This window comes from Coregonus lavaretus (genome assembly GCF_964263955.1).
Source record: "Coregonus lavaretus genome assembly, chromosome: 28".
Classification (NCBI taxonomy): domain Eukaryota; kingdom Metazoa; phylum Chordata; class Actinopteri; order Salmoniformes; family Salmonidae; genus Coregonus; species Coregonus lavaretus.
Window position 1 is genome coordinate 34,042,694 of NC_140015.1, and position 21,121 is coordinate 34,063,814.

The following is a 21,121-nucleotide window of genomic DNA, read 5'->3' on the forward strand; positions in this document are numbered from 1 at the left end:
GACACATTTCCCGCTCTACATCCCCCCTCTACTTTCAGATATCCCTGGCCTGGTCAAGAAATAGATCTAAAATAATAGGATATGTATGTATAATAAACAATATGGCAGTACTCCACCTTGCCCTTTGATGATCTTGGTGAATTATATACCATATTGCTTGGATCTAATCGTTTCAGATTGTCACAAGTGCTTAATGAGTAGGGTCTGAAGGCTAGAGCCCAGGGTCTAAGGGCTGAGCCTAGAGGCCAGGGTCTAGTCCAGGGTCTAGGGACTAGAGGCCAGGGACTGAAGCCTAGAGGCAGGGTCTAGTCCAGGGTCTAGGACTAGAGGCCAGGGACTGAAGCCTAGAGGCCAGGGTCTAGTCCAGGGTCTAGGGTCTGAAGCCTAGAGGCCAGGGTCTAGTCCAGGGTCTAGGGTCTGAAGCCTAGAGGCCAGGGTCTAGTCTAGGACTAGAGGCCAGGGACTGAAGGCTAGAGGCCAGGGACTGAAGCTAGAGGCCAGGGACTAGGGCCTTGTTTCTGGATCCCTCTGTAGTTGCATACTCACTTGGCCACAGCAGTGAAGGCTAACTCCACGTTGAGGCCAGACTTTGCACTGGTCTCCATGTAGGGAACCCCAAACCTCCTGCAGAAAAACAGACAAGCAAGGCATCTTGAGTTGGACACTCGACATTCCAATTGTCTTTAGTATCTTTGTAGGCTGGTCTAGAGCACCATATATCCTCCCTGATAGCCTAGGGACGAGGTACTTTGTTGCTAACGCTAACATATTAGAGAACATTGTTGCCCCCTGGCTGGCCAGGCAGTAACAAATTATATGTGTTTTAGGCACAGCAGCTAATGACAAAAATGATTGCGCATAAACCCGTATTAACATTCACCATCACCACACAGAAGACACAACAACACACAGACCCACAGGGAAATCATACACATGAAACTTCCACTACAACACCTCTCTATCCTGGGGGACTATATTACTGCTGGGAGTGCACCTCCAGTTCAGAACCATTCCAACGAGCAGATTGGTTTTGCTAACCCTAATCCTGCAGAGGATAACTCAGAAGGCTAGCTATGTGACAAAGCATTCCTCAGGCAGGGTGTGTGTGGGAGATTTGTCTCTGTATCCAGCACCATAGTAATGACTAGGCTAATGTGTTCCTCTCTCCAGGTTTATGCTATCAGCACTAGAGGAATGCACCAGACTGGGTTTAAATACTATTTGAAGTCTATTAAATACTTTGAGCATTTGCTTTAGCCTGTCTGGAGAGTCGGATGGGCGGGGTTGGAATTTTGGGACATTCTTATTGGTTCCATTGCGCAAAGCAAGCTCAATCAAGCCCATCTAAACGATTTGACATGATTTCAAATAGTATCTGAACCCATGTCTGCAAGGCACCTTGATATTTGTATTGCAAGCCGTGTTCCACAGCAGTAGTCAGGGGGAATGAGAAAGTGTATTCACATTTCCTGCAACATTCAAAGTCCTATTTGCACCAGTATCTGTATTCATCTGAGAGTGCATCCTGTGAATGGAGTTAAAGTAAATGTTCCTCCTCCCACTGTTGTATTGTATGTGTGTTTATAGAGAACATATAAAAAGATGAAGAAGGAGTTAGACTAGATGTTCATCCTGTAGAAGCATGAAAGAGCCTTTAGATAATCTAAGATAGTGGGTCATGATCCATAGTGCTAAGATAGTGTACACAGACAGACTACATTCATGTTCTATGGTAAAGTAATATCTCATAAACCTTCTTCTTGATATTTATCTTAGATTTTTTGCAGATGGTGCATTTTCCTCCCAACAGTGAAAATCAATATAAATTAGATCAAGGGATTGAATCCAATAGAAGAGAGAGCGAGAGAGGAGCAAGAGTGTGTGTGTTTGTGTGAGAGAGACAGAGTGAGAGAGAGAGAGAGAGAGGAGAGGGAGAGGAGAGAGAGAGAGAAGAGAGAGAAGAGAGAGGAAGAGAGAGAGAGAGGCGAGAGAGAGAGAGAGAGAGAGAGGAGCGGAGGGGAGAAGAGAGAGATGGAGAGAGAGGGAGAGAGAGAGGGAGAGAGGGAGAGAGAGAGAGAAAGGGAGAGAGTGAGAGAGACAGAGAGGAGAGAGAGGGAGAGAGAGAGAGAGAAAAGAGAGAGAAAGAAAGAGAGAGAAGAGAGAGGAGAGAGGTTGAGAGGGAGAGAGTGAAGAGAGAGAGAGAGATGGAGAGAGGGAGGGGAGAGGAGAGGAGGGGAGAGAGAGAGGAGAGAGAGAGAGAGAGAGAGAGAGAGAGAGAGAGAGTGAGAGTGAGAGAGAGAGAGAGAGAGAGAGAGAGAGTTCATTGACTGTGGTGTTGTTCGCCTGCTTGTGACAATCTGGATCTTCCTCAGTATTAAGGCAACTAATTTCTTTAAAGTTACACTCACCTTGGCCAGCCTCTCACCATCCTCTCTCTTCACCACCCTCTGCTGCGTGGCGTCAGCCTGGGGAGAGATCAGAAAAAGACATACGAGAGAGAGGGAGACCGAAAGAGACAGAAAGAGAAAAAGAGAGAGATGAGAAAGGTAGAGATTCACTGATACCACCATAGCACCACCATGCATCACTAGCCTCAGTCCTCTGTCTCACTATCATCAATGCAGGGGCTTGTCCTAAGTCACATTGTTCTAGGAGGGTTACACAATGGAAAACAACACATTCCATAGAGAATATGGGATCAGACTTAGAACTCTTAATGAGTCTAGATTATGTGTGAGCATTCTAATGAGGGGATGATTCCCAGTGTGTGGGGACTGTTTAGATTAGAATAAACTTCCGGACTAAGCATCTGTTCCCTGTTCTAGTAGTATGTGGATGGGACTTATTAATAGTAGCAGTGATTTGTTTCATCCCTCCTGCATATGTGCTGATCTGTTGTTGTGTCTGTGTGGTCATCTGGCGGCAGATGTGTCAGGGTTGGGAGCAATCCAGTAGAGTAGAGATAACTTTATTGTCCCAATGGACAAATTGTTTTGAATCAGGAAGTAGACATTGAAGTACTCATGGAACATATACAAGTGAATCCGGACGCTGGATTACTAAGTAGGCTCAGGTTGATGCTCAATGTTAAAACCAGATTGATTGAAACCTGCCTACATGTAGTTTTAAAGTACAGTAGACCAATATAGCTATTTTAGTAGGTCAAAGCTGTGTGCTGGACAACCTTGATGGAGCATGGGTGAAGTAGGCACTGTCGTTCTCATGTGAATTTCCTTTCTTTTTGGGCTTCAGACCAATGCCTACTTCTCACTTAAAACGTAGTTGTTGTGTTTAATGTTATACTATGAGATGAGGATGTACTGTGAATAGATCCTCCAAGTCCTGGACTACGTTTATACTGTACAGTTGTCTTTGTTGTGTCTGTCTGTTGTCGTCTTTGTTGTGTCTAACTGTTGTTTTTTGTTGTGTCGGTGTCTGTCTCTCTGTTTTCTTTGTGTCTGTCTGTCTGTCTGGGCTGCCGTCTGGTGTGACTGCAGGTGTGTGTCTGTCTGGGTTCAGGCCTATCCCAGGAAACCTCACCTTGTTTCCCAGCAGCATCAGGACCACATCCTGCTGGGCGTAATCATGGATCTCAGTCAGCCAGGCCTGGCGTGGAGAAAACAAAGAGAGGAGAGTCATGATAATGAGACACTCAGGATACAGAGACAGAGAGGAGACACTCAGGATACAGAGACAGAGGAGAGACACTCAGGATACAGAGACAGAGGAGAGACACTCAGGATACAGAGACAGAGCAGAGACACTCAGGATACAGAGACAGAGGAGAGACACTCAGGATACAGAGACAGAGGAGAGACACTCAGGATACAGAGACAGAGGAGAGACACTCAGGATACAGAGACAGAGGAGAGACACTCAGGATACAGAGACAGAGGAGAGACACTCAGGATACAGAGACAGAGGAGAGACACTCAGGATACAGAGACAGAGGAGAGACACTCAGGATACAGAGACAGAGGAGAGACACTCAGGATACAGAGACAGAGGAGAGACACTCAGGATACAGAGACAGAGGAGAGACACTCAGGATACAGAGACAGAGGAGAGACACTCAGGATACAGAGACAGAGGAGAGACACTCAGGATACAGAGACAGAGGAGAGACACTCAGGATACAGAGACAGAGGAGAGACACTCAGGATACAGAGACAGAGGAGAGACACTCAGGATACAGAGACAGAGGAGAGACACTCAGGATACAGAGACAGAGGAGAGACACTCAGGATACAGAGACAGAGGAGAGACACTCAGGATACAGAGACAGAGGAGAGACACTCAGGATACAGAGACAAAGTAGAGACACTCAGGATACAGAGACAGAGGAGAGACACTCAGGATACAGAGACAGAGAGGAGAGACACTCAGGATACAGAGACAGAGAGGATAGACACTCAGGATACAGAGACAGAGAGGAGAGATACTCAGGATACAGAGACAGAGAGGATAGACACTCAGAATACAGAGACAGAGAGGAGAGACACTCAGGATACAGAGACAGAGGAGAGACACTCAGGATACAGAGACAGAGGAGAGACACTCAGGATACAGAGACAGAGGAGAGACACTCAGGATACAGAGACAGAGAGGAGAGACATAGATGAGACAAAGGAAAGCGACAGACAGACAGTCAGAGGAAAAGCAATGACAAGTATGGAAGAAGAGACGCTCATGAGAAGGAGACAAAGAGGAGTCAGACAGAGACATATTGTCTGAGGACATACAAGGAGGGAGAGGGAATCCAATAAGAGATAGGACAAAGGAGGAACCGAGATGCTGTTGCAGCTGACAGATAAAAAAAAGAGGTAAAGAATAGGCACATAGCAGAGATATTGAATGAAAATGACGGCCAGCACTTGCAAATAAAGTAATGTCTTGAGATCAATTATATTAGCAGAACGAATTATATTAACAGATATAATAAATGTAAAGAAATAACCTTATTTGCGACTGTTGGCCATCTTTTTAATTACTCCTGGGGTACAGCACCCACAGACGTATTTACATATCTTTGTAAGAGTTGAGCACACTAGTCTTTACACACAGAAAGATATGCAGAAAGGTTAAGAAATCTTAAGCAAGGTTCAAGCAAGGGCAAGGGCAGAGAGAAGGTCATCCGTCTGACAGTGAGAGAGAGAGAGATTATTATCTATTTCACTTGCTTTGGAAATGTAAAAATATGTTTCCCGTGCCACTAAAGCCCCTTAAAGTGAAATTAAAATAGAATTGAGAGAGAGAAAGAAAGTGAGAGAGAGATAGAGGGAGAGAGGCGGAGAGAGACAGAGACAGACGGAGAGAGAGAGAGACAGACGGAGAGAGACAGAGGGAGAGAGACAGAGGGAGAGAGACAGAGGGAGAGAGACAGAGGGAGAGAGAGAGAGACAGACGGAGAGAGACAGAGGGAGAGAGACAGAGGGAGAGAGACAGAGGGAGAGAGAGAGAGAGACAGAGAGACAGACGGAGAGACAGAGGGAGTGAGACAGAGGGAGAAAGACCGAGGGAGAGAGACCGAGAGACAGAGGGAGAGAGACAGAGAGACAGAGGGAGTGAGACAGAGGGAGAGAGACTGAAAGACAGAGGGAGTGAGACAGAGGGAGTGAGACAGAGGGAGAGAGACTGAAAGACAGAGGGAGTGAGACAGAGGGAGAGAGACAGAAAGACAGAGGGAGTGAGACAGAGGGAGAGAGACAGAGAGACAGAGGGAGTGAGACAGAGGGAGAGAGACAGAGGGAGTGGACAGAGGGAGAGAGACAGAGGGAGTGGACAGAGGGACAGATGGAGAGGGACAAACGGAGAGAGACAGAGAGACAGACGGAGAGAGACAGAGAGACAGACGGAGAGAGACAGAGAGACAGAAAAGAGAGACAGAGAGACAGAGACAGATACAGAGGGAGAGAGACATAGATACAGAGGGAGAGAGACAGAGAGACAGATGGAGTGAGACAGAGGGAGAGAGACTGAGAGACAGAGGGAGAGAGAGAGACAGAGACACAGACAGAGAGAGACAGAAAGACAGAGAGACAGAGAGACAGACGGAGAGAGACAGAGGGAGAGAGACTGAGAGACAGAGGGAGAGAGAGAGAGACAGAGGGAGAGAGACAGAGAGACAGAGGGAGAGAGACAGAGAGACAGAGGGAGTGAGACAGAGGGAGAGAGACAGGGAGAGAGACAGAGAGACAGAGAGAGTGGACAGAGAGAGAGAGACAGAGACAGACGGAGAGAGACAGAGGGAGAGAGACAGAGAGAGAGAGAGACAGACGGAGAGAGACAGAAAGACAGAGGGAGAGAGACAGAGGGAGAGAGACAGAGAGACAGAGAGACAGAGGGAGTGAGACAGAGGGAGAGAGACAGAGAGACAGAGGGAGAGAGACAGAGAGACAGAGGGAGTGAGACAGAGGGAGAGAGACAGGGAGAGAGACAGAGAGACAGAGAGAGTGGACAGAGAGAGAGAGACAGAGACAGACGGAGAGAGACAGAGGGAGAGAGACAGAGAGAGAGAGAGACAGACGGAGAGAGACAGAAAGACAGAGGGAGAGAGACAGAGGGAGAGAGACAGAGAGACAGAGAGACAGAGGGAGTGAGACAGAGGGAGAGAGACAGAGAGACAGAGGGAGTGAGACAGCGGGAGTGAGACAGAGGGAGAGAGACAGAGAGACAGAGGGAGTGAGACAGAGGGAGCGAGACAGAGAGCCAGAGGGAGAGGACAGAGGGAGAGAGACAGAGAGACAGACGGAGAGAGACAGAGGGAGAGAGACAGAGAGACAGAGAGAGAGAGACAGAGAGACAGAGGGAGAGAGACATAGATACAGAGGGAGAGAGACATAGATACAGAGGGAGAGAGACAGAGAGACAGAGGGAGTGAGACAGAGGGAGAGAGACAGAGAGACAGAGGGAGAGAGACAGAGAGACAGAGGGAGTGAGACAGAGGGAGAGAGACAGAGAGCCAGAGGGAGTGGACAGAGGGAGAGAGACAGAGAGACAGAGGGAGAGAGAGAGGGAGAGAGAGACAGACACAGAGAGACAAAGGGAGAAAGCCAGAGAGACAGAGGGAGAGAGACAGAGAGACAGAGGGAGTGGACAGAGGGAGAGAGACAGAGAGACAGACGGAGAGAGACAGAGGGAGAGAGACAGAGAGACAGAGAGAGAGAGACAGAGAGACAGAGGGAGAGAGACATAGATACAGAGGGAGAGAGACATAGATACAGAGGGAGTGAGACAGAGGGAGAGAGACAGAGAGACAGAGGGAGAGAGACAGAGAGACAGAGGGAGTGAGACAGAGGGAGAGAGACAGAGAGCCAGAGGGAGTGGACAGAGGGAGAGAGACAGAGAGACAGAGGGAGAGAGAGAGAGAGAGACAGACACAGAGAGACAGAGGGAAAGACAGAGGGAGAGAGACAGAGGGAGAGAGACAGAGACACAGATGGAGAGAGAGAGGGAGAGAGAGAGACAGAGGGAGAGAGAGAGAGAGACAGAGGGAGAGAGACAGAGGGAGTGCATTGGGCAGAATGAGAGAGTACAGTACAAACACAGCATCAGCACACTAATAAAACCCCTCTGCAGCCAAGGCCTGGACAAGGCATAAGGGAAATAATAAAAAGCTTTATTACACACCAGCCCATATAGTCATCGTCACCTGGCAACCCAATGCCTCATCACAACAGCAACAACAGCAACACTTCTGACCACTGAGCAGCAAGAAGGCCAGGCCATCCATCCATGCCATCGCTAATAGGTTTTTAAATCGACTGGGGCATGGATCCGCCCCTCGCCAAAATAATATCCCTCATCTCAGCAGTACTCTGTGCAGAGCACTACTATAATGACGCTTAATTGGCCATCCCAGTGAAATAGTCCACATTGGCTTTCTGACTGCACGGCAATCACTCCTCCTTTCTGTTTGAACATGGAGACGAGAGTCTGTTTCTCCAAGTTGGGACTCTTGTAATTACATCTGAAGATGACCTGGTGGGTGTAAGGATTTAACCCCTCGGTCACATGGAGATGACCTGGAGGGTGTAAGGATTTAACCCCTCGGTTACATGGAGATGACCTGGAGGGTGTAAGGATTTAACCCCTCGGTCACATGGAGATGACCTGGTGGGTGTAAGGATTTAACCCTTCGGTCACATGGAGATGACCTGGTGGGTGTAAGGATTTAACCCCTCGGTTACATGGAGATGACCTGGTGGGTGTAAGGATTTAACCCCTCGGTCACATGGAGATGACCTGGTGGGTGTAAGGATTTAACCCCTCGGTCACATGGAGATGACCTGGTGGGTGTAAGGATTTAACCCCTTGGTTACATGGAGATGACCTGGTGGGTGTAAGGATTTAACCCCTCGGTCACATGGAGATGACCTGGTGGGTGTAAGGATTTAACCCCTCGGTCACATGGAGATGACCTGGTGGGTGTAAGGATTTAACCCCTCGGTCACATGGAGATGACCTGGTGGGTGTAAGGATTTAACCCCTCGGTCACATGGAGATGACCTGGTGGGTGTAAGGATTTAACCCCTCGGTTACATGGAGATGACCTGGTGGGTGTAAGGATTTAACCCCTCGGTCACATGGAGATGACCTGGTGGGTGTAAGGATTTAACCCCTCGGTCACATGGAGATGACCTGGTGGGTGTAAGGATTTAACCCCTCGGTCACATGGAGATGACCTGGTGGGTGTAAGGATTTAACCCCTCGGTTACATGGAGATGACCTGGTGGGTGTAAGGATTTAACCCCTCGGTCACATGGCGCCTCGGGGGTCAGTGAGATCAATGCCATGGAGCGTGTGTGTGTGAGGAATGGGAGAGACACACTGTGGTGAACCCATTAGAGACCTTACAGGGCAATCGGTGATGACATCAGGTCAACCACAGTCCCATGTTGAGCACATATTAGTAGGATAAGTTAAATAATGACATATCTGTTAACATCTGTGTCACATACTGATTACCTATTAGTTAGAGGCCAATAAAGTGCTCCGGGGTGATGTTTCCCGTAGGTACAGATCTAGGATCAGCTTCCCCTCCCTCCATCCTAACCTTAACCATTAGTCGGGAAAAGTCTAACTGACCCAAGAAGAGCGTCTAGGGGAAACATGACCCTACAACCAATAAAGTCCTCTGACATCAGTGGTCATGTTGGGGGAAAAGAGACTGTTCAATCCATCCATGCCCTATTGCAGAAACTCGCTCCAGACAATGCTTACACTTATCCAATCCTTTTCAATACATCACGAGGATTGTGCAAGTAGCACACTCTTTGGGAGAAGAGTGGAGAATCAGGACGTAGCCTTTGCCTTAATCTGATGACACACACTAGTGTGGAGTTGTCTGGCCAACTTCTGTTCAACTGAGGTAGAGTTTCCACCTTCAAAGCCCCCTCATTCACATTCAAGCCCATCATTACCCCTGTAAGGCAATGGCCACATCTGCAGCAAAATAACCCCCACCCATCTGTCACATGTATACACCAGCCCATTGCCACATCACGCCATCCCCTCACTTGCATTGGATGGCCAAACTCAATGCAGATGTCACTACACAGCGACACTCTATGCTGTGCTGCTCTTTTGCAAATGTTGAAGGCCTATGTCTGGACTTGGGACACTTGCTTTGATGTTTTAATGTTGTACTGTGCCTTTAAACTGTGAAGCTAAAGGATAAAAGATACTTGACTTGATATCTAATCAAACTTCAAGGGATAGTTCAACCAAATTACCAAATTACATATTGGTTTCCTTACTCTGAATCCTGTTTCCTTTGTAATTTGGGTGCACTATCCCTTTAACTATCCGATAAACCTCTGAAACACATCCCACTGGTTGAATCAATGTTGTTTCCATGTCATTTCAACTCCAAAATTCAATGTGATGACGTTGAATGAACGTGGAAAACTGATTGGATTTGAAAAAAGTTTTTTCAGGTTGAATTCATGTCATTTGACAACTCAACCAAATGTAAATGAAAACTAGACGTTGAACTGACGTCTGTGCCCAGTGGGATGCCATTAGTTAGTCACTCATACAGAATAATAGTGATAAAGGTGAAGTCATTGACTCATTAGAGCACATTGGATACCATGTCAACACTTTAATGATCCTGCTGTGAGTCTGTGCATGTCTTTAATAGCCAATGGGTCTCTCATAGGGATGTAGCTCAGTTGGTAGAGCATGGCGTTTGCAACGCCAGGGTTGTGGGTTCGATTCCCACAGGGGGCCAGTATGAAAAAATAATAAAAAATAAAATAAAATGTATGCACTCACTAACTGTAAGTCGCTCTGGATAAGAGCGTCTGCTAAATGACTAAAATGTAATGTAAAAATGTCATAGACTCAAGTGGAGTTACTGACTAACAACATCTCCATGACTGTACAGGGGGGTGGGATCAGCTGTAGAAAAACTGCGTGATAGCTTGATCCAAGATCTGTTTGTGTCTTGCCAACTGTTACGTTTGTGTTGTGGGTTGTGTATTTTCATGTATGTATTTCAGGAAATGGGTTCCTGAAATTCCCCAACAAACAGCTAATTGGTCAATGAACATTGATGATTGGGGAGCTGACCCCGCGCCCTCGTCAGGACGCAGCTGTCTCCAATTACCAACTCTTTCTGAAGCTATATAAGCCCCAGTTCTGTTGCTCAGAAGGGGGGGGGGCACCAGAGATGAGAGAGAGGGCTAATGGCTGAAAGTTATAGCATGTTGGTTGTTGCTAAGACATTTGGTATGTACTGTGTAGTTGTTGCTGTGAGAGCTGATTGTAATGTTTTGTGTTAGTTTGTTGCTCAGAGAGTTTCTTTAATGTCCTGAGTTAGTTTTTTTTTCTCAGGTTTTGTTGTGAACCAGTTTGTGTTATTCTGTTTCATTTGTTCCCAAGGGGGAAGGGGAAGGCACCTAGGGAGTGCTTAAGCAAGAGGCCCGCGAGCATACATTACCCGTAGAAGTTAACTGTCTATACACACTAGGAAAGACCTGGGCGGACCATCCCTTGTATTTTGGTTAGTGCACCAGGTGGTGCTAGTTAAGTAAGAAGTGGGTAGGCAGGTAAGGTAGGAGAGGGGGCTTTGATATTTACTTTCTTTGCTTTGGTTCCGTCCAGCCCATTTTCCCCAAACTTACCGTGCGAAGGAATAAATTCCCTGTTAACGGTATTCTCTGCCTTTTGTCATCCTTACTCACGCCTACAGTCCCATACCTCTTTCACAGCACGGAGAGTTGAGTTGTAGCAGGGTGTTGTGTTCCCTCTTCTGAGAGGAGTGCGTAACACCAACTCCTATGGTTATTGTCATGTTTGACACAAACAGATCTGGGACCAGGCTAACTCCTCAGCCCCACTATAAGCGTCGCATTGCTTTGCCATCAGCGTCGTGGCAATGTGACGTTCTACCTGCTACACAGAGCGTGTTGTTTTGAGAGCGTAGAAGTGGAGTGGAAAACCATCTTTATTCTATTTTTCCCTACTGTACCATATTCATCGATAGCTTTGGTCCAGTTTTTCACAAGTACTCTTAAATTGTTGCTAGTGGTTGTACTAAATTATCCTCTAATTACACAAGTTGCTTTGTTTACATTGTGAACCTAGTCAATGTAGTTAGCTAGCTATCTAGCTAGAGTTTCTGCGAGCTAGAAGCTTCTTGACTTCATAAATCTTAGTAAAACATATGCAAGCAAAATATACTTTATTTCAATTCACAAGATAGAATGAACGTGTGCCTCAGCCGTCAAAAATAGAACCTCTGCGATTCTTGAGCTTGGACGCTGCCATTGGACGTGACGCAACGCGAGTGCAACACGGGCAGTATAGCAGCTTTCATTGATTTCAAAGGAAGCATTCCCTCAATGGCCCGGCGGCTGTAGTGTAGCAGCGTAGCATATCCACAATGGCCAGCTTAAACATAAAAGGGGGGGGGGGTGTGTGCGGAAAATAAGGTGTTCAATTCACAACTGAGCAAAAACCTTCAGCTGTAACTAAAATTAGCATGCACTTTGAAAATCCACTTTGCAACCTCCCTGTGCGATGGTTGATTGTCGAATGTTCATTTTACATAAAGGGCGGCATTATTCAGTGCAGCATTGTGTGTGATGACATCCAGGAGAATAGGGTTTTGATGGGCTGCTATTTTACATGCAAAGCGCAGAATGCTCCATGAATGTTTTTTAAATCGCTCCCTCTTTCTCTCCCTCACTCTCTCCAGGTATATTAAAAAAGGTAGAGTCCAGGTCCTGGTTTAAATAAGCCTGACCAATTGCTTGTATTATGTTGTTGATTGCTATTGTAAAAGGCTTTATGTTAGGCCCACCATGGAGCGCTAGCCATATTTCCATTAGTGTGTCTATCAATGTGCTGTTAAGCCCAGACAGTTATTTCTAACTAAGTCCAGAGGACTGAGTTGTCTTGCACTACAGCCAGGTGTTTTCCATTACCAACCACCAAGGGAAGGCTTCTCTTTTTATGTTGTAATTTGTCAGTGTTTTATTTGTGTAGTAATTGAGTGAGTTTGGGTCCCTCTGGTCCTGCTCACACTGCCCTACCCTATGCTTTGACTTCTTTCTCCCCTCTCTCTCCAGATGAAATCTTGCGACTTGTGACGGCCGGCCGCCGAACAACCTGCCCACTTGACCCTATCCCCTCCTCTCTTCTCCAGACCATTTCCTGAGACCTTCTCCCTTACCTCACCTCGCTCATCAACTCATCCTTGACTGCTGGCTATGTCCCTTCCGTCTTCAAGAGAGTGAGAGTTGCACCCCTCCTCAAAAAACCTACACTCGATCCCTCCGATGTCAACAACTACAGACCAGTATCCCTTCTTTCTTTTCTCTCCAAAACTCTTGAGCGTGCCGTCTCTAGCCAACTCTCCTGCTATCTCTCTCAGAATGACCTTCTTGATCCAAACCAGTCAGGTTTCAAGACTGGTCATTCAACTGAGACTGCTCTTCTCTGTGTCACGGAGGCTCTCCGCACTGCTAAAGCTAACTCTCTCTCCTCTGCTCTTATCCTTCTAGACCTATCTGCTGCCTTTGATACTGTGAACCATCAGATCCTCCTCTCCACCCTCTCTGAGTTGGGCATCTCCGGCGCTGCTCACTCTTGGATTGCGTCCTACCTGACAGGTCGCTCCTACCAGGTGGCGTGGCGAGAATCTGTCTCAGCACCACGTGCTCTCACCACTGGTGTCCCCCAGAGCTCAGTTGTAGGCCCTCTCCTATTCTCTCTATATACCAAGTCACTTGGCTCTGTCATATCCTCACATGGTCTCTCCTATCATTGCTACGCAGACGACACACAATTAATCTTCTCCTTTCCCCCTTCTGATAACCAGGTGGCGAATCGCATCTCTGCATGTCTGGCAGACATATCAGTGTGGATGTCGGATCACCACCTCAAGCTGAACCTCGGCAAGACGGAGCTGCTCTTCCTCCCGGGGAAGGACTGCCCGCTCCATGATCTCGCCATCACGGTTGACAACTCCATTGTGTCCTCCTCCCAGAGTGCAAAGAACCTTGGCGTGACCCTGGACAACACCCTGTCGTTCTCCGCTAACATCAAAGCGGTGACCCGATCCTGCAGGTTCATGCTCTACAACATTCACAGAGTACAACCCTACCTTACACAGAAAGCGGCACAGGTCCTAATCCAGGCACTTGTCATCTCCCGTCTGGATTACTGCAACTCGCTGTTGGCTGGGCTCCCTGCCTGTGCCATTAAACCCCTACAACTTATCCAGAACGCTGCAGCCCGTCTGGTGTTCAACCTTCCCAAGTTCTCTCATGTCACCCCGCTCTTCCGCACACTCCACTGGCTTCCAGTTGAAGCTCGCATCTACTACAAAACCATGGTGCTTGCCTACGTAGCTGTGAGGGGAATGGCACCTCCTTACCTTCAGGCTCTGATCAGACCCTACACCCAAACTAGGGCACTACGTTCATCCACCTCTGGCCTGCTAGCCCCCCTACCTCTACGGAAGCACAGTTCCCGCTCAGCCCAGTCAAAGCTATTCGCTGCTCTGGCACCCCAATGGTGGAACAAGCTCCCCCACGACGCCAGGACAGCGGAGTCACTGACCACCTTCCAGAGACACTTGAAACCCTACCTCTTTAAGGAATACCTGGAATAGTCTAACAGTAATCCTTCTACACCCCCCCTCCCCCAGTGGTGGTTGTCCCACTGGCTATCCTAAGTTGAATGCACCAATTTGTAAGTCGCTCTGGATAAGAGCGTCTGCTAAATGACTTAAATGTAAATGTAGTGTGCAGATGTGTAAAGTAATTAGTAACAGAGGGGTGAATAAGGGATTGAATGGGTGAAAGAATTAGACATACTTATTTCTGAGAGAGAAATGTTTACTGGAATACATCTTCTCCTTCTATTCAACAGCTGAGACAAAGGGCCATGGTCAGCATGTACTCCAACCTGGCATCCTCAAACACAAGGACCTTCATATCTGTCGCATAACAAGAAATCCAGTTTACTGGAATAAAACCTCTCCCTCTAGATCATGAGGAGCATTATTTATATTCACAGACCAACTGAGCCAACGGGCTATGGTTGTTGTCCAACCTGACAACCCTGAACACGACCAACCCTCAACACAAGTACCTTTGTGTATCATAACTTGTTCTCTTGCTCTCACAAACATTTTTTATTTTCAAATCTGGCCTCCCTAAACACTAGGATCTTTATATAACAAGACATTTCTCCAACATGGCAACCCTGAACACAAGGCCCTTCATGTGTCATAACCATTCTCCAACAATACATCAAGTTGACTGGAACACAACCTCTCCCCTCTATTCGACAGCTCCGGTCCCATTTTGCCTCGTAATGAACCAAAACCAGTAATTAACCATTATTGAGCTGTTTACGACTGGTTCCCCCTCGGGGGTAATTTCACCACCAGCGCCACAACCATAATTTTTTCAAGGTGACATCTCGTCCCCATCTATCCCGGGGAACGGTAGAACAACAACATCCTTCAGCGTGCGGGGGAAGATAAAGTCACCAGTGAAATTGAAATTGAGAGAGAGAGAGAGAGAGATTGGGTATACTGTCAGGCTGGAATTTAATTTAAAGGACCAAAAAAGGACTAAAAATAATTGACATATACAGTATAGGAGTTGTCAAAACAGCACAAACAAATCTGGGACCAGGCTAGAGGATGAAGACAGCAGAAACAGATCTGGGACCAGGCTAGAGGATGAAGACAGCAGAAACAGATCTGAGACCAGGCTAGAGGATGAAGACAGCAGAAACAGATCTGAGACCAGGCTAGAGGATGAAGACAGCAGAAACAAATCTGGGACCAGGCTAGAGGATGAAGACAGCAGAAACAGATCTGGGACCAGGCTAGAGGATGAAGACAGCAGAAACAGATCTGAGACCAGGCTAGAGGATGAAGACAGCAGAAACAGATCTGAGACCAGGCTAGAGGATGAAGACAGCAGAAACAGATCTGGGACCAGGCTAGAGGATGAAGACAGCAGAAACAGATCTGGGACCAGGCTAGAGGATGAAGACAGCAGAAACAGATCTGGGACCAGGCTAGAGGATGAAGACAGCAGAAACAGATCTGGGACCAGGCTAGAGGATGAAGACAGCAGAAACAGATCTGGGACCAGGCTAGAGGATGAAGACAGCAGAAACAGATCTGGGACCAGGCAAGAGGATGAAGACAGCAGAAACAGATCTGAGACCAGGCTAGAGGATGAAGACAGCAGAAACAGATCTGGGACCAGGCTAGAGGATGAAGACAGCAGAAACAGATCTGGGACCAGGCTAGAGGATGAAGACAGCAGAAACAGATCTGGGACCAGGCTAGAGGATGAAGACAGCAGAAACAGATCTGGGACCAGGCTAGAGGATGAAGACACCAGTGAAAAGAGAAGGATACAGAGAGAGATACACTGTGTACTTCTACTCTTGGGCTGGAATGTAATTCAAAACACAGTATACTGTATGTATTCCAATCACGGAAGGTCCAGGTATACAGCATACCACAGGAGGTTGGTGGCATGGTTTCCATGTGTTTGATGCCATTCCATTCCATTTGCTCCGTTCCAGCCATTATTATCAGCCTTCCTCCCCTCAGCAGCCTCCACTGCAGGATACAGTGTAGGCAGACAGTCGGAGGGAAAACATATGACTGGATCCTGGCTTTGGAGACGGGTCTTTGATATAAGAAGTGACTGGTGACCTGCTAAGGCATTTAGCACACACTTAATACTACTAGCAGGACAGACAATGTTGCTATGGAGAAAATCCCATGACTCAAGACAGCTCAGGTGTTATCATGATAGCTCAGGTGTAGACGAATATAAAGCTTGAAGGGAGAGAGATGAGTCAAAAGCTTTTTTGAAATCAACAAAGCATGAGAAGACTTTGCCTTTGTTTTACCAAATTACCGTACGACAGACCACGTATTCACCCTGCACACCCTAATTGACAAACAAACAAACCAAAACAAAGGCAAAGTCTTCTCATGCTTTGTTGATTTCAAAAAAGCTTTTGACTCAATTTGGCATGAGGGTCTGCTATACAAATTGATGGAAAGTGGGGTTGGGGGAAAAACATACGACATTATAAAATCCATGTACACAAACAACAAGTGTGCGGTTAAAATTGGCAAAAAACACACACATTTCTTTCCACAGGGCCGTGGGGTGAGACAGGGATGCAGTTTAAGCCCCACCCTCTTCAACATATATATCAATGAATTGGCGAGGGCACTAGAACAGTCTGCAGCACCCGGCCTCACCCTACTAGAATCTGAAGTCAAATGTCTTCTGTTTGCTGATGATCTGGTGCTTCTGTCACCAACCAAGGAGGGCCTACAGCAGCACCTAGATCTTCTGCACAGATTCTGTCAGACCTGGGCCCTGACAGTAAATCTCAGTAAGACAAAAATAATGGTGTTCCAAAAAAGGTCCAGTTGCCAGGACCACAAATATAAATTCCATCTAGACACCGTTGCCCTAGAGCACACAAAAAACTATACATACCTCGGCCTAAACATCAGCGCCACAGGTAACTTCCACAAAGCTGTGAACGATCTGAGAGACAAGGCAAGAAGGGCCTTCTATGCCATCAAAAGGAACATAAAATTTGACATACCAATTAGGATCTGGCTAAAAATACTTGAATCAGTTATAGAACCCATTGCCCTTTATGGTTCTGAGGTCTGGGGTCCGCTCACCAACCAAGAATTCACAAAATGGGACAAACACCAAATTGAGACTCTGCATGCAGAATTCTGCAAAAACATCCTCCGTGTACAACGTAAAACACCAAATAATGCATGCAGAGCAGAATTAGGCCAATACCCGCTAATTATCAAAATCCAGAAAAGAGCCGTTAAATTCTATAACCACTTAAAAGGAAGCGATTCCCAAACCTTCCATAACAAAGCCATCACCTACAGAGAGATGAACTTGGAGAAGAGTCCCCTAAGTAAGCTTGTCCTGGGCCTATGTTCACAAACACAAACAGACCCCACACAGCCCCAGGACAACAACAACAACAACAACAACAACAACACAATTAGACCCAACCAAATCATGAGAAAACAAAAAGAGAATTACTTGACACATTGGAAAGAACAAACAAAAAAAACTAGAGCAAACTAGAATGCTATTTGGCCCTAAACAGAGAGTACACAGTGGCAGAATAACTGACCACTGTGACTGACCCAAACTTAAGGAAAGCTTTGACTATGTACAGACTCAGTGAGCATAGCCTTGCTATTGAGAAAGGCCGCCGTAGGCAGACCTGGCTCTCAAGAGAAGACAGGCTATGTGCACACTGCCCACAAAATGAGGTGGAAACTGAGCTGCACTTCCTAACCTCCTGCCAAATGTATGACCATATTAGAGACACATATTTCCCTCAGATTACAGCGATCCACAAAGAATTCGAAAACAAACCCAATTTTGATAAACTCCCTTATCTACTGGGTGAAAAACCACAGTGTGCCATCACAGCTGCAAGATTTGTGACCTGTTGCCACAAGAAAAGGGCAACCAGTGAAGAACAAACACCATTGTAAATACAACCCATATTTATGTTTATTTATTTTCCCATTTGTACTTTAACTATTTGCACATTGTTACAACACTGTATATATACATAATATGACATTTGAAATGTCTTTATTCTTTTGAAACTTCTGAGTGTAATGTTTACTGTTAATATTTATTGTTTATTTCACTTTTGTTTACTATCTACTTCCCTTGCTTTGGCAATGTTAACACACGTTTCCCATGCCAATAAAGCCCTTGAATTGAATTGAATTGAAAAATTGGAGAGAGAGACAGAGAGAGTGAGAAAGAGAAAGAGAAAGAAAAAGCGATATAGACAGAGAGAGAGAGACAGAGAGAGAGCGAGAAAGAGGAAGAAAGAGCAGACAAGAGAGAACGATAAAGAGTGAGAGATAGAATGAGAAAACGAACAGACATTGTAATTAACCTCTCCTTTACTAGTGTTGGAATGTGGGTGTGATGACAGTCCCTAGATGAATAGGAGCCGTGTGATTAACAGCCTATTAGGAAAGAAGACACAGTGGCCTGGTGAATGCTAAACAACCACAGGCATTTAGAGATACGGGTAGCTACGCTACGGGTGCACAGGGATGATTTAGACGGCTATGGGCTGTTCCACATTAGGGCCCCAAAGTGCATTTTAAATGAGTGAAACACATATAGAGACAAACCTGACCAAATCTCAAATGTTCTCTATTTCACCCTCCCTCTCCGCCTGTTTCTGTATTTACACAAACAAACATACTGGTATATTTGTATTGCCACTGCAACAGACATTAGCATACTAATGTTTGTCTAAATCAGCAGCATCTCTACAGCTTGGTGGTGCTGATGACCAGTAAACAACACCAAACATACTTCAAGTTCAGAGAACATATCTCTTTTCTTTTCCTGATGAACCTCAAAGGGGTATTTTGTGAAGTCGGTTCTCATTACATTCAACAATTATCCGGAGCTAAGTCGCTAAGTTCCTCTCCCTCTCCCCCCCCCCTCTCTCTCGCTCTCTCCTCCACAGTGTTGACACCAATCCATTTTCCACGGCAGATTTAATGTGTTACACATCCTTTATGTCCAATTACACGCCCTCTTATCAACCTGGTGGAGAGACGAGAGGAGACACTTTTTACCAGCTGTAAGGACGGTGTAAATAATTGAATGCTCTGAATTGAGGTCCTGCCCTCCACTGCTTTCCATTGAACTGAATTGACAAAAGTTAACACCTTCAGCACTGGATAGAGAATACTGATTCTCTTCATGACTAAATTAAATGTAATTTTAATAAAGTGTTGTATCAGGCAGAGAGATGCTGGCAGACATATTGTTGGAGGTCAGTCTTCGAAGTGTACAGCTAGTTCACTGAGGAGAAAGTTCTTGAAGAACCCTACGGCTCTTTCTCAGTGGAGAAGGTTCTTGAAGGTAACTAGTTATTCATCTTTCCTCAATTCCTCATGTCCTCTCTCCTTGCCTCCTTCTCAAAACACATTGGAGGAGGAGATTCAAGGTCCCTTCCCTTCGGTCTTCTCATCCAATGCATTTTGAGAAGGAGGTTAGGAGAAAGGACACAAGTAACCAAGGAAAGACACATTGAGAAAGGAGTTACTCCTCCAATACCCCACAATGCACCTGGCATGCTAATGACCCTCTCATTCCCAGGAGGAAATGACATGTTGGTATGGTGCAATCTTGCCCCACCTGGTCATACGTGGTTCACCCCGCTGGCAGGAAGTGATGCGCAGAGGGGGTTATCATTGAGGGCCAATCAGAACAGCAGGACTCAGTGGGACACCACTTATCCCAGGGTGCGTAATAACAGACTACACCACAGACTATGGTTTAAAGGGCTGGGCTACAGACACTCCATCCTATGGTTCAGTCTAATTCCAGTACTATCTATGGCCAAACGCATATGCAGCCAAATGGCAAATTATTAGGTGACAGAGGGTGGCGATCTATTTCTGGGACCCTGGCTGGCATCAACCCTCCATCCCTTCATCCCTGGCATCAACCCTCCAACAGACATGGCAGAGGGGTAGTTGAGAGATCTAATCCCATCATGGCCAATGGATCAATGGGATTTCTATTCGTATTCTGTCAACTGACTTCATAACAAGATAAACCCAAGTTATCTGACTTTGGTATGTCTTAAAAACTACTTTAATTTCTGCTCTTAATCCTTTTTCGTTGAACTGCTATAAACAAAAATGGATAGCCACGAAATGTACACTCAATTAACATGAAGGAAATTAGGCATATTCTTGTTTTAAAGTGAGTGAGACCATATTTCTCACGTTCAAAGAAGATTCCAATCTATTTTTAGAAGGGGGAGCAGAATGTTGGAGATGAGATGGAGCGATAACATGAGAGAGAGAGAGAGAGAGAGAGAGAAAGAGAAAGAGAGAGAGAGAGAGAGAGAGTATGAGTGTGTGTGTGTCCTCTGACATGCAGCAGGACTCCGGCATACTCCCATCGAAGTGACTGATGGTCTGGATAAGTGGGGTTGTGGAGGGCCACGGTCAGGGCCCAAATCACAGAGAGACTGCTGGGAGGGAGGATGACTAGAGCTGATCTGTTAACCTTAAGCTGTGCACTGAACAGTAAAAGAAAGCGGAAGAGAGAGAGAGAAGGGTAGAGGTTGGGGGGGAGAGAGAGAAGGGAGAAATGAGGAAAGAGAGAGAGCTAGTAAAATAGAGATTGAAGGAGAACGAGAAGGTGAGACAGGTGGATGCAGAAAGGAGGCGAGAGAGAGAAAGACAGAAAGAGAAAGGAGAATGATTGAAAAGGTGAGACATGGGTGACTGTGGCATGTTGTGAACCTGACAGGGGTGTGTCATGGAGTGACAGGTAGGAGAACGTGAGGGCACTGCAGACACCATGTTTGTTGTTGTTTGATTGGAGGGCAGGGTGACAACGTCCTGGGTTTTGCCTTTGGTTACAGCAACCATCTTGCAACCTTTAATCGATTGTAAGGTACAGAGCCAAAATACTTAGCTGTGTTACTCAGTCTTATACTGCATCCTACCAAACTCCCAGATGTTTGTGTCACATTGTTGTCTAAGTCTCTGAGGGGATTTCCCCTGGAT

The 21,121-nt window shown here is 46.3% G+C and overlaps 1 pseudogene across 1 annotated transcript in view; it reads right to left on the minus strand.

Annotated features, from left to right (window-relative positions):
- Positions 1-542: 542 nt before the first annotated feature.
- LOC311104322 (ras-related protein Rab-26-like) overlaps positions 543-21,121 on the minus strand; it is a 118,975-nt pseudogene continuing 98,396 nt past the window's right edge. Inside the window, exons 6-8 of the transcript in view lie at positions 3,541-3,606; positions 2,409-2,465; positions 543-624 (exon numbers count right to left, since the gene is read on the minus strand). The product of the transcript in view is annotated as a ras-related protein Rab-26-like (transcript). The remainder of the gene's footprint in view (positions 625-2,408; positions 2,466-3,540; positions 3,607-21,121) is intronic.